Raw genomic sequence first — 14,755 nt, 5'->3', positions numbered from 1 at the left:
GGTGACAATTATTGAACTATATGAAATAAAATCGTCATAATTTCTGAACGGTTTGCGTTAGGACGTTCAAACTGCACTGTTGGCCGTGAGCCATGGTGGGAATTGGTATGGTTTGGTTTAGCGACGATGTCAGCTTTCATTTCGATGTGTACGTAAATAAGCGAATTTGGCGGACCTGGGGGACTGAGAATCCGCAGTTCACTATCGAGGAGTCTCTTTAAACTCAGTGGGTGACTGTGTCGCGTGCAGTGTTGAGTCACGGAACAATCGGTGCGATAATCATTGATGGCACGGTGAGTACCGAACAGTACGTGAAAGTTCTGGGAGATGTTTTTATCCCCAGTATCCAAAATCACCACGACTTCGACAAGATGTTGTACATGCAAGACGGAGCTCAACCGAATCGAAGCAGGAGAGTGTTCGATGTCGTGGAGGAGCACTTTGGGGACTGTTTTCTGACTCTGGGGTTCCCAGAGTCCACTAATATTGGCCTCTATTGGCCGCAATATTCACAGACTCTGAACACATGCCACTCCTTTTTGTGGGGCTATATTGAAGACATGGTGTACAGCAATGACCCCAAAATCACTGCTGAGCTGGAGGACGTCATCGACAGCATCCATGATCCGACACCTCAGCTCTCCATGCTGAACTTTGATAGTCATCTGCACCACATCGTCGCCAATGACGGCAGGCACATCGAACATGTCATAATCGAAATCCGAATATCTGTGGTGACGGTTACATGTTGAATAAAGTGTGTGCACGTCGTAGTTTGTAACTAATTTACGTTTTTTATCATATAGTTCAATAATTGACACATTATAAGTGCGCCAGTGCTATACCCACTACGTAATCTGATTTCATGAAGTTAATGATAAGCAGATTCTCCGTAGTTAATACATTTTGTAGTTATATCTGTGAGATGGCTGCAGTGGAGGCTAATCAGACATAGCCCATGCTGGTAATTTCCATTCGTACAAGAAGACTTACCTGCATTACCACTGTAAAACCTGTCAATAACATACTGAGAGAGGACAAGTTACTCTCTCACCTATTTTACGCATATCGAAAACTATGAAATATCTTATTACTACCTGACGCACCTTGAGCAAGACTGTAGGAAGTTAGCAGCCTGAGAATACGTTGACGAAGCCTGGTGGGGCACTAGAAGCATATGGTATTTATATGGATCTTAGCTCATAGAAACGGCATGATGGGAGTAGAAAGCAATCAGTGGCGAGCCCATCTCTTAGTAAAACTTGCTGGACAGGCCCACAGCCATACAGGGCAGGTATGGCAGCCCCTCGTCGAGACAAGTCTCCAGCAGAACAATTCCCCAATACCTGCCATGGCGCTAGAAGAAGGCCTGGGCTCGAGTGATGGCCTAAAGGAACACATCTACACAGTGGATTCATAAACTGGGCATTGTGTGTAGAGCCATGTGTAAAAAGAATTCACAAGTTCTTGTGTTTACCAAAAGTGCAAATAGGCCTGTGACCCACTCCCCCTGGCTTCCTCGTTTGTATCAGAAAAAATCCGTCGTCTGAGAAACGTTTGGAGATAGAATCCTTATTACACCTCATAGCTAGGAATAACAAGCTCCAAGGCATAGGCGGTTTTGATATGGATCTTTGAAATTTTATTTGTTCATTTGTTGTCGTGGTAAGTGACACGAATTTGGAGAAAATCGTCTCTTCCCCCTCTGCAAAAACATATAAAAGTTAGCAATTGGCGTTTTCTCTTTTCTTCGGAGACGCAGGTTTCTTAACAGTTGCTCTGGTTTAACATAAATTTGTTCTGTCGTGTGGGAGGTGAGATTTAGCGCCTCTAGAGCCCTGTGATTGGCTCAAGATGGGGTGAAGGCAGTGTCGTTCTTGCTCTTTGCCGGGAAAACGAATTTTTTTTCTGGCGAGGTGCGAAGCACTCGGGTGCGGGACTTTTCTCTGGCAGGGACTTCTGGTAGAAGATCTGGTATGTGCGCTTGGTACTTAGGACCTGTCCTGATACTGACTTCACTTGCGAGTACTTTAGACGGGAGAGCCCGTGGTGAAGTTCCTACTGTAGTGACAGTGTGACTTCAAACATCTCCTAATACTCGTCTGCCGACGGCACACTTATTCGTTTTTGCTTTATCAGTCTTGACGTTTGGTATCCTTGTGCGCTCTGTCATATAAGTGAGCCAAATTGGTCCTTGGTACGAACAGCGAATGGGTGTGTGACACACGGAAGTCTACAATGATTTCAGGACTCTTGAAGAGAATAAATTGCTGTCTGTCTGCCTGTTCATTAGACCGTGTAATTTTTCATTTCTTTCGTAGCCCCGATCGATTCACATGTGCCACCTCCACGTCTCACCTCCGCCACACACATCTCGTCAGCTGCAAGTTAAGTCACTGCACTAAGCAAACAGGTAACGTGCTGCCGCTTCTGCATTGTCAAGGCGTACAGATCTCAATAGCCACTTCCTCTCTGCTGCTACTATGTAGAGAAACTACAGTAGATTTGATCAATCAAAGACTACCCAGCGTCAGATCAGTTCAGATCGCGTTATCCACATTTTTAGGACCAGAGTACTTCACTCACTCCACTAGTTAAACCGTCTATGCCCCACAGGATCCTTGTCCATTGTGGTCTTAAACCACCTGTTTGTTGTTTACGGTATTCACTCAATAACATGTTTAGCATAATATATGTCTGTTTTTTAAATAAATGTTGTTAAAACATTAAAATCATGCCAACATTCTCAATCATTTCAACTGTCCTCACTAGGGTTACCTTTCAATACATTGGTAAAAAATAAAAGAACATAGCACTATGTTTGAAGAAAGTCATGATTATTATGACTTAAATAACCTATCATTTATATATCCGTCTTAAATAATCGGGGCTAGGAGGAAGAACAATGATGAAGGGGAAGACAACGCAAGGAAGTCAGACGAAAGACGGATCTTGCTTTATAAATACAACTTATTTACTACATTCATTTCTTCAATCTTTAAACATATGACCTTACTTTTCATATACCTCAGTCTTTTCTTCATAAAAAATTACACTCCATAAGGAGACCATTATATTTGTTCTTAAAAAAATAGTTCTTCAAAAACAGAAAAAAAGGAAACACTCTAATGTGTGGTCATAATGTACATGCCTGAAGCACATACTAGAAGATAATAGCACTACGACTTGGAGCTTTTTATCAAGTGAGAAATCTGAACCCACGGTCCGCTGGGATCTCAGAATATTCGTATTGTTCATTAGACAAGTTAAGGATTATACTTTTGCAGCGTGGGAAAGCACAACGAACATTCTCATACTCGTACATAAGGTACAAACTTTTAAAAGTAACGCCCTAAGAAGTATCTACATGCGTCATTTATAGGATACTTTATTCTTGACATTAGGCAACAGCCTTGCCGCAGTGGATACACCGGTTCCCGTCAGATCACCGAAGTTCAGCGGTGTTGGGCATGGCTGTTATTTGGATGGGTGACCATCCGGGATGCCATGTGCTGTTGCCATTTTTCGGGGTGCCAATTGAGGAGCTCCTCGGCTGAATAGGAGCGGCTCCAGTAAAAAAAAAAAAAAAATGAAACATAACGACAAGGAGTGCGGTGTGCTGACCATACGCCCCTCCTATACGCATATTCAACTGAGAATGAGAGCCAGCCAGTGTGACCGAGCGGTTCTAGGCGCTTCAGTCAGGAACAGCGTGACCACTACGGTCGCAGGTTCGAATCCTGCCTCGGGCATGGATGTGTGTGATATCCTCAGGTTAGTTAGGTTTAAGTAGTTCTAAGTTCTATGGGGCTGATGACCTCAGATGTTAAATTCCATTGTGCTCAGAGCCATTTGAACCATTTGAGAATGATGGTCCCGATGGGCCAATAGTGGCTAGAAGGTGAGGTGCTTATTCTCGATGTTGGATGAGAATTATGTGCCGTTTAGGCATTCAAGTAGACCAGGAAATTCTATGAGCAGTCGCCACATCAAATACATAGATTTCTAACTGAGTCAGCTAAATAAACTAATATTTTAAACTATTCTCTATGGTGGAAAATGAGGTCGTTGCTAAAACAAAAACTCAATGAATTAGTGACAAACGCAAAATAATTTTTCGTACCTTAAGTACATAATGAAGCAATATTATGACTCTGTGGTTGTTATTTCATTCAGATGATGAAATGTAACACTAAGAAACCTCATTTTGTATCTTTTAGAATCTAGTTTTGGTAACACCGTTATCGTCGTATCACTAGTTCTTGTAAGTAGTACCAGTATATAAGCAATTTTATGTCCACATTTAAACTTTTTTATTTGTTTAATTACACGTCAACTTACATAGGACCAAACTGAAGAGCAATTCTCCAAGTTATGGAACGTGTCATTACATGAAATTACAACACAAACGAACTTACAGATAAAAATTATATGTTGAAGAACCCAAAAAAGTCAAGCCATAAGTTTAAGTAAACGAAATCAACATTACTGCAAGAATCAGCTTCATTTTTGAACGATCTCTTCAACAGAATAGAAAGAGTGACCCATGAGGAAACTCTTCAGATTCGATTTGACAGCGTGGATTACTACTAAGATTTTGAATTCTAATGGTAGGTTATTGAAAATGGATGGAGAAATATACTGCAAACCTTTCTGCACAAGAGTTAAGGCAGTCTGATCCAAATGCAGGTTTGATTTCGGCCGAGTATTAACTAAGCGAAAGCTGCTTATTCTTGGTAATATTGTTAACAAGAAATGACAGTAAGGAGTACGAGACCAATGTCAAAATACCCAGACTCATGAAAAGGGTTCGACAAGAGGTTTGTAAACTTGCATCACTTAATGCCCTTACTGCCCGTTTCTCATTTAAAAAATCGTTTTTAGAATGGGAAGAGTTAAACCTAAATATAATGCCATACGACATAAGCTAATGAAAATAACCAAAGTAGACTAATTTTCGTTTCGAATAATCAGTCACTCAGACACTTTTCAAACAGTAAAAACGGCAGCATTAAGTCTATGGACAAGATCATGAATGTGGGCTTCCCATGACAATTTACTATGTATCTGAACACCTAGAAGTTTGAACTGCTCAGTTTCACTAATCATATGCCCTTTCTGTGAAATTGAAACTTCGGGATTTTTTAATTGTGTGTTAGAAACCGTGAAAACTGATTCTTACCGTGATTTAGCGCTAGTTTATTTTCTACAAAACCATGAACTTATGTCATAAATGCACAATGTGAAACAGAGCCAAAGTTTCACACAACATCCTTTGCTATCAAGCCGGTGTCATCAGCAAACAGAAATCTCCTACAATTACCCATAAAAATAGAGGATATATCATATATATAAATAAGGAACAGGAGTGGCCACAACAGTGATCCCCAAGCCACTCCCACACTCCTACTGGACCATGCTCCACCCAGACCCCACGTCACAGCCATTCTCAGCACTGTGAATAATGACCTTTTGCTGTCTGTTGATAAAGTAAGAGTTCAACCAATTGTGAGCTACTCACAGTATTCCGTAATGGTTCTATTTCTGGAGCTATATTTTATGATCAACATAATCAAACACGTTAGTTAAATCAAAAAATATGCCTACCGTTCGAAACATTTTGTTTAAACTATCCAGTACCTTACAGAGAAAAGAGAAAATAGCACTTTCAATTGTTAAACGACTTCTAAAGCCGACCTGTGCATTAGACAGCAAATTTTCTGATATAAAATGATCAATTAACCTTACATACACAGCTACAATAACTTGAGCTAACACTGATAGCATAAAAAATATACGCCTGCAATAGTCTGCATTATCCCTTTCTCCCTTTTCATAAAGCGGCTTTACTATTTTGTACTTTAATCATTCAGGAAACTGACCATTCCTAAAGGAAGAAATACAAATATGTCTAAATATAGTGCTGCACAGTACTTTAATATTGTGATAGGTACTCCATCATTTCCATGAGAGTCCTCAGTCTACAGTGATTTAATTATTGACGCAATCTTCCCCTTGTTTGCATCACTGAGGGGTATTTCTGACATCAATGTCAGGTAGGTATTTGCCAAGAGAATTACATGATTCCCTGTAGAAATAAAATTTTTGTTTAGTTCACCAAGAGTACTCAGAAAATTATTGTTAAATACCCTACATATATCTGATTTATCATGATAGAAGTATTTTTTCTATAAACTGATCTTACATTGTCGACCTTGTGCTGTTGACCAGACACTTCTTGCACAACTGACCTTATGATTTTCATTTCATCCTATGAATTTGCTATTATATTTGCATACCACACACTATTTGCCCCCCTAATAACATTTTTAAGCTCTTTACAGTAATGTTTGTAATGAGCTACTGTAGCTTGATTGTGAATACTTCTAACATTTTGATATAATTCCCACTTTGTTCTACATGATATCCTTATCCACTAGTCAGCCACCTGGGATGCCTTTTTTGCTAGTACCCCCTTTAGAACGTTCTTCTGGAAAGCAACTCTCAACGAGCACGAGAAATGTGTTAAGGAAAGCATTGCATTTGTCATCTATGTTATAAGCACTATAAACATCCTGGTCTATTGTTCCTTGACGAGGTCTATAAAACTCTCTATTGCTGTTGGATTAACTTTCCTACATAGTTTGTAATTATATATGATATTTGTTCGAGTACAAAAACATTTTAGTGTTAATATTTTTGCATATGGTCTGAAAGGGCATTCACCCTTCATCTCGTAATGAAGAATTAATAAAAATATTGTAGATGGATGTGCTACTGTTCCCCTGCACCCTAGTGGGGTAACACTGTCTGCATGAGATCATATGAATTTAGGAGGCCTACCAACATCCTTTTTCTTGCACCATAAAATACAAAATTTATATTGACATCACCACATATAACTAATTTCTGGTACTTCCTATAAAGTGAATCAAAAAACCTCTCTAGCTTGAGCAGAAATGCTCTGAAGTCAGAGTTAGAGGACCTGTCTACAACAACAATTAGAAGCTTAGTTTTACTAAATTCAACTGCCACTGCACAACATTCAAATATCTGTTCAATGTAGTGTCATGATACGTCTATGGGCTCAAATGGAATACTGTTTTTATGTACATGGTCACTCCCCCAGCTCCCAAGGAACTCCATGAAAAACAGCCAACTAATCTTTATCCTGGTAAAGGAAGACTCTGAATTGTCAAATTATTTAAGTACTGCTCCAATATACCAATAATTTCAGTGTCAAAATCCATAGGCAGTTCACTAACTTTATGTCCAATACCTGTAATATTTTAATGAAATATGCTAACTCCTTCTCTACCTGGAAACATGATGTCCTCTGAAGGTGTGCCCTTAGTTAGAGGGATTTCCATTAAGCAGGTATAACTATCAGATGACTTCATTCTAAGAAAGGTGCAGCTATAACCCCAAGTACTACAGGAATTTCTTCATGAATGAAGCCACCACGACCCTCTACACTGTCACCTGTAAGCTTTGCCAGAAGCTAAAGAAGATTTTTGACAATTAAAATCGTGCTTTACTCTGATACTTCAAGTTTCTATTATGACTAATCAGGCATCACGGTATACTCATACGTTTCTATGGAAACCCTTCACTCTCTATACTTCTCTGGCCAACTATAATTGACAGTCATTACTGACAGTAAAGTTTTGCACTGAACAGTTGGAGGTTAGCAAAAGTGATACCAGCTATCAGAGGTGTTCTCTAGCCAATAGGGTGTAGCATTGTTCCACAGGGGTCTTTGTCATTCTCATCATTGTGGTAGCACGACGATATGCTTATATGCTGTTAGCTGTCAGGAATCTTCTCCAGTCCTGTTGTGTGAAAAACTTATTCATTTAGGACCTCGATTTTTGTATTGTTCTGTTGGACTAGGTTATGCCTCAATACCCCCCCTCCCCCACCCACTTAGATAAATTCATTGCTTTTATGCACGCTAACATGATTCTGTTCACATACATATACATACATACATTATTTCTTGTTCCATAGATCATGAACACGACATTTCCTAATGATATGGAATGTGTCACTTTAACATAAGTTTTCTTTACACAATTCAATTAATTAATTAATTTTGTACGGTTACTACTTTTTATCTAAGAAATCATCTATTGAGTAGAAGGAATTTTAATTCAGAATTTTTTTTTAATTTGCTTTTAAATGTTGGTTGGGTATCTTTCAGACTTTTAATAATATTTGGCAAAAGACCAAAGATTTTTGTGGCAGCATAATTTACCCGTTTCTGTACCAAAGAGAGATTTAATCTAGAATAGTGTTGTAGCTATACACTTTGCCATCATTTTTGAATTGGGATGGGTTACTAGTGACAAATCTCATAAGTGAAATACGTATTGCGAAGGTGCTGTGAATATCCTGAGTTCCTTAAATATATGTCTGCAAGGTGATCTTCGATGAGCTCCAGCTATTATTCTGATTACACACTTTTGTGCAATGATTATTTTCTCTCTTAATGATGAATTGCCCCAAAATATGATGCCAGATAAAAGCACTGAATAAAAATAGGCATAGATGGCTAATTTACTGATATGTCCATCACCAAAATTTGCAATATCACTTATAGCATAAGTAGCTTAACCTACCCGTTTCAGCAGATCGTTGATATGTTTCTTCCAATTCAATTTCTCATCAATGCACACACCCAGAAATTTAGAGTATTCTGCCTTAGCATCATCCTTCCGTCCATAGTCTGTATTTATCAATGGTATAATGCCATTTACTGCACAGAATTGTATAAACTGTGTTTTCTCAAAATTTAGAGAGACTCCATTTGTGGAGGACCACTCAATAATTTTCTGAAAGACATTATTTGCAATTTCCGCAGCTGATACTTGCTTGTTGGTAGTGATTACTATACTATTATCATCGTCGAAAAGAACTAGCTTTGCATCTGCAGGAATATGGCGTGGCAAGTCGCTGATATACTATATTAAGAACAATAAGGCACCCAAGACTGAACCGTGTGGGACACTATTCTTGATACTTCTCCACTTAGAGGACTGCTAGTTTTTGCAGATTATATGTACTGTTAATTTCAACTTTCTGAATTCTTCCAGTTAAGTATGAATTAAACCACTTTCGCCCTGTCCCACTCATACCACAATACTTAAGCTTGTCTCTAAGAGTTTCATGATCCACACAATCAAAAGCTTCCCAGAGATCACAAAATATCCCAATGGGTGATGTTCGGTTATTCAATGCATTTAATATCTGATCAGTGAAAGCATATATAGCATTCTCTGTTGAAAAGCCTTTCTGAAAGCCAAATTGACACTTTGTTGGTACTTCATTTTTACAAACATGTGATGCTACTCTTAAATACATAACTTTTTCCAGGGTTTTGGATAAAGCTGTCAGAACTGAGATACGGCTGTAGTTGTTAGCATCAGATCTATCCCCCATTGTCTGCAATGGTTCAGCAATAGCATAATTCAGTGTATCTGGAAAAGTGTCCCATTTCAGTGAGCTACTACATATGTGGCTGACAACCCTACTTATTTATTGGGAGCAAGCTTTTAGTGCTCTGTTGCAAATGCCATCAATTTCATGAGAGCTTTTACTTTTGAGTGAATTCATAATTTTCCTAATTTCAGTAGGAAAGGTGGGTTGCATTTAAATTTTATCGAATTGCATAGGTACTGCTTCTTCCATACACTGCATTGTTTTTTCTAGTGAATATCTGTATCCTGTTTCCTCTACAACACTTAAATATTGATTATTAAAAATGTTTTCTACTTCTGACTTCTTGTTAACAAACTCTTCATTGTGTTTCATAGAAATACAGTCTTCCTGTGCTATTAGTTTCCCTGTTTCCCTTTTCACAGTATTCCAAATTGTTTTAATTCTATTATCACATGTAATAACATCAGACATAAAACATACTTCTGGACTTTTTAATAACTTTTCTTAATACAGTGCAGTACTTTTTATAACATTTCACTATTTTGGGATCATTACCCCTCGTAGCTATAAGGTACATTTCCCTTTTCACTTAACAAGAAATTTCTATCTGTTTAGTAAACCATGGCTTTTCACATGGTTTTTCATGATTATATTTATTTTCTTATGGAACCATTTTGAAATATATTCAGATAGGTATAATGAAATAGGTTAAATTTCAAATTAGTCTCATGTTCCCTGTACACCTCATCCCAGTCTAGCTGTTGCAAGCTTTCCCTAAAATTTTGAATTGTTAAATCGGTAAATGAACACACTATTTTGGAGGACTCTATTGCATTACTCTATGGATATATCAAATACTGCAGCCAGCTGTGCATCATGATCAGACAGACCATTCTTAACCGGAAATTTTTTATTTGATTAAATTTATCTTGTTCTATGTAAACCTTATCTCTCATTGTGCTGTTTTTCTGTACCACCCGAGTAGGAAAATCAATTACTGATGTCAAATTGAAAGAACCAAGTAATACTTAAAGGTCAAGATTTCTATTGGTGTTTTACAGAAAATCTACATTGAAATCCCCACAAACAAAAATTTCCTTTCCTCTGTCTGACAGATAGCACAACAAAGAATCCAAGTTTTGAAAAGTAATAGAAAATTTCACAATGGGGACTTATACACATACAATTATAAAAATGCCATTATTTAGTTTAAGCTCACATGCACATATTTCTGTATGTTGCTCTAAGGAAAATTTTTTAATTTCAAAATTTTTCACACTACAACTGATTTTAACATATATGGCAACAGCCCCTCTCTCCATAGTGTCTCTACTTACATGTGCTGAAAGCTCATACTCCTTCATTTGTCATTTCCATACCTATGACTATATGATAGTCAGACAGGCGTAGTACATCTATTCCACCCTCTAAATCTTCTAAACAAAGAAGAAGCATATCTAGTTTGTTTTTTAATCCCTTGACATTTGGATGCAATATATTAACATTATTTTTCGCTGTGCTTCTAAGTGAATCATGTGAAATGCTAAAATTTTTTTGACTGTACAGTTATGAGAATTTTGTGATATTTTCACATCACTAGTACCTGCCTGTCTGAACTCCTCATTAAGCTTAATTTCAATCGATGTGGGATGTTTGGACACTGATCTTAGCCTAAAAAAGGAATCTAATGAATTTCAGCGGACCTCCCCCCCCCCCCAACACACACACACACAAAGATTTTGCTGTCATCCCAGCCAGATTACCCTTCCCCTTCCTATTGAGATGCAGGCCATGTCTTCTGAAGTCATGACGCTCATCTTGCAACAGTCCCTGACACGTCGGATTTTTATAGTTGACAATGCGGTCACAAACCGAGAAGATTTTTATTGGCTATCTGAATTATCCCTGTTTTACTGCAATGAAAAAGTTTAGATTTCAAGTCACATTTAGGTTTGTGTAAGTCTACGTAGATATTTGTTTTGAGTCTCTATTTCAGAACTGTGTTTAGATTGCTCAGACTGCATGGGAAGTCAGATTTTGTTAATTATTTCAAGTTTAATTGTTGCTGCGACCAACTTATGACTAAACGTTCGCTACGATCTGTTTTAGTTCTCAGATTGCTCAGCTTGTTTATAAAAATGTAAGTTACTTAATTGTTCTCTACGTGCTACCAGTCTATACTTACTGTACGAGCCAAAACATAATGACGACTGCCCATAGCTATACAGTATGCTGTCTGGTGACGTTGTGGGTACAAGAGGCAGTAAGAGAAGTATGTGAGGAGAGCAGAGACGAATGGACAATAATTCTAGTGACGATATGTGGCGCAGATGCTGAAGTCGATCTACTTAACCAAACTTTGACGCAGGCCGGATTGTTGTAACCAAGTACCTGGGAGCGAGCATCTCGGAAATGGCGAACTGGTCGGCAGTTCGCGAGCTAGTGTCGTGAGAATACATGAAAGGTGATTTAAGAATGCTGCAATTAGTAGTAGGTGACAAGAAGTTGAATGTCAATACCTCATCACAGAACCTAGGTATCGATCTGTGGCAGAGCTGAGACAGTGCAGTGCTGGCGCAGGCACGCAACGCTCAGTGCACGGCGTTGAACATATTGTTCCGCAGCAGAGGACCCCTGCATGTTCCTTTGTTGGCCCAACAACATCATGAATTATGATTACAATGAGCGCGGAATCATTGAGATTGGACCGCAGATCAATGAAATCGTGTCGTCTGGGAGCAGGAAACCTTTTTATTTTCAAACCAGGTCGGTGGTCGTGTCAAGATACGCCATCATCCACGCGATATGCTGCTCGAAGCATGCAGCGCGCCACAGGCGTGGGGCGGTGGGAGCAGTACTATGTTATGTGGAACATTCACCTGTGCTTTCATGGGACCTGCGGTAATAATTGGAATCACCCCTTATTCTTGGTGTCTTCCTCAACAGCGATGGCATCTTCAGCAAGATAATTGACCGTGTCACGAGGCCGAAACGTGCTGCAGTGGTTTGAGGAGCATGATCGTGAGCTAATGATGAAATCTTGGCCCTCAAATTCGGCTTACCTGAATTCGATGAAACCGAACTGGGACACTATCGGCCGCCACCTCCGCGCACACAAACCAACCGCCCGGGGGAGTGTGTCACCTGTACGTAGTCATGTGGTACCAGAAACTTCTGGAAATCCACCAAGCCACAAGTACTTGATGAATCCATGGCACGCAGAATCACTGCTGAATAGCGTTCCAGAAGTGGACCAACAAGCTGTTAAGTAGACGCTCGTAATGTTTTCGCTAGTCAGTGTAAGCTATCCAATCTGTTTCTGGAAATAAAGAAAAAAATATTTTTGCTGTACCCTGCACTTATACTGTCGCAGCCTCGGTCCTCCTTACCTGCCAAACCACATTATTACATGTTTTGCTATCGTGAACAATCTTAATTTCCCAGAGTAGTTTTTTGTATCTTCAGAAAACAGCTGGAGCTCAAAAAAGTGAAAGCAGTCATTTAAAAATCGAACATGAGATGTACACTCCTGGAAATTGAAACAAGAACACCGTGAATTAATTGTCCCAGGAAGGGGAAACTTTATTGACACATTCCTGGGGTCAGATACATCACATGATCACACTGACAGAACCACAGGCACATAGACACAGGCAACAGAGCATGCACAATGTCGGCACTAGTACAGTGTATATCCACCTTTCGCAGCAATGCAGGCTGCTATTCTCCCATGGAGATGATCGTAGAGATGCTGGATGTAGTCCTGTGGAACGGCTTGCCATGCCATTTCCACCTGGCGCCTCAGTTGGACCAGCGTTCGTGCTGGACGTGCAGACCGCGTGAGACGACGCTTCATCCAGTCCCAAACATGCTCAATGGGGGACAGATCCGGAGATCTTGCTGGCCAGGGTAGTTGACTTACACCTTCTAGAGCACGTTGGATGGCACGGGATACATGCGGACGTGCATTGTCCTGTTGGAACAGCAAGTTCCCTTGCCGGTCTAGGAATGGTAGAACGATGGGTTCGATGACGGTTTGGATGTACCGTGCACTATTCAGTGTCCCCTTGACGATCACCAGTGGTGTACGGCCAGTGTAGGAGATCGCTCCCCACACCATGATGCCGGGTGTTGGCCCTGTGTGCCTCGGTCGTATGCAGTCCTGATTGTGGCGCTCACCTGCACGGCGCCAAACACGCATACGACCATCATTGGCACCAAGGCAGAAGCGACTCTCATCGCTGAAGACGACACGTCTCCATTCGTCCCTCCATTCACGCCTGTTGCGACACCACTGGAGGCGGGCTGCACGATGTTGGGGCGTGAGCGGAAGATGGCCTAACGGTGTGCGGGACCGTAGCCCAGCTTCATGGAGATGGTTGCGAATGGTCCTCGCCGATACCCCAGGAGCAACAGTGTCCCTAATTTGCTGGGAAGTGGCGGTGCGGTCCCCTACGGCACTGCGTAGGATCCTACGGTCTTGGCGTGCATCCGTGCGTCGCTGCGGTCCCGTCCCAGGTCGACGGGCACGTGCACCTTCCGCCGACCACTGGCGACAACATCGATGTACTGTGGAGACCTCACGCCCCACGTGTTGAGCAATTCGGCGGTACGTCCACCCGGCCTCCTGCATGCCCACTATACGCCCTCGCTCAAAGTCCGTCAACTGCACATACGGTTCACGTCCACGCTGTCGCGGCATGCTACCAGTGTTAAAGACTGCGGTGGAGCTCCGTATGCCACGGCAAACTGGCTGACACTGACGGCGGCGGTGCACAAATGCTGCGCAGCTAGCGCCATTCGACGGCCAACACCGCGGTTCCTGGTGTGTCCGCTGTGCCGTGCGTATGATCATTGCTTGTACAGCCCTCTCGCAGTGTCCGGAGCAATTATGGTGGGTCTGACACACCGGTGTCAATGTGTTCTTTTTTCCATTTCCAGGAGTGTATATTTCTGTAACAGGACTGGCTAGAGGTGTAACTCGGCGAAGTATACGGAAAAAACAGCACTTTCTTCTACTATATATACACAGTAGAAGTTTCTTCCGATTGATAGGTCACATTTTAGCATTTCACTGCACCACGTCTTACGTAAATCTTAGAAGACGGAGCCAATTTCCTGATATCCTCAGAGTGTCGTGTATGACTAGAGCAAGCTGTTTTACACAATCCTTTTTTCTCAATACCTGCCGGTTCTTTGAGAAAACATGTATGTTCCAGCTACGTCGTAATGTATCATATTTGGAAATGGAAATTTGTCGTAAGGTCTTACGGGACAAAACTGCTCAGGTCATCGGTCCCTAAGCTTACGCACT

The 14,755-nt window shown here is 40.7% G+C and overlaps 1 pseudogene; it reads left to right on the top strand.

Annotated features, from left to right (window-relative positions):
• The first annotated feature begins 3,403 nt into the window (after nucleotides 1-3,403).
• Nucleotides 3,404-3,521, top strand: LOC126263873 (5S ribosomal RNA; annotated as a pseudogene).
• The last annotated feature ends 11,234 nt before the right edge of the window (nucleotides 3,522-14,755 follow it).

This window comes from Schistocerca nitens, chromosome 6 (assembly GCF_023898315.1).
Source record: "Schistocerca nitens isolate TAMUIC-IGC-003100 chromosome 6, iqSchNite1.1, whole genome shotgun sequence".
Classification (NCBI taxonomy): domain Eukaryota; kingdom Metazoa; phylum Arthropoda; class Insecta; order Orthoptera; family Acrididae; genus Schistocerca; species Schistocerca nitens.
Note: the sequence above shows the minus strand (reverse complement) of the source record. Positions and strands in the feature narration are given on the sequence as shown.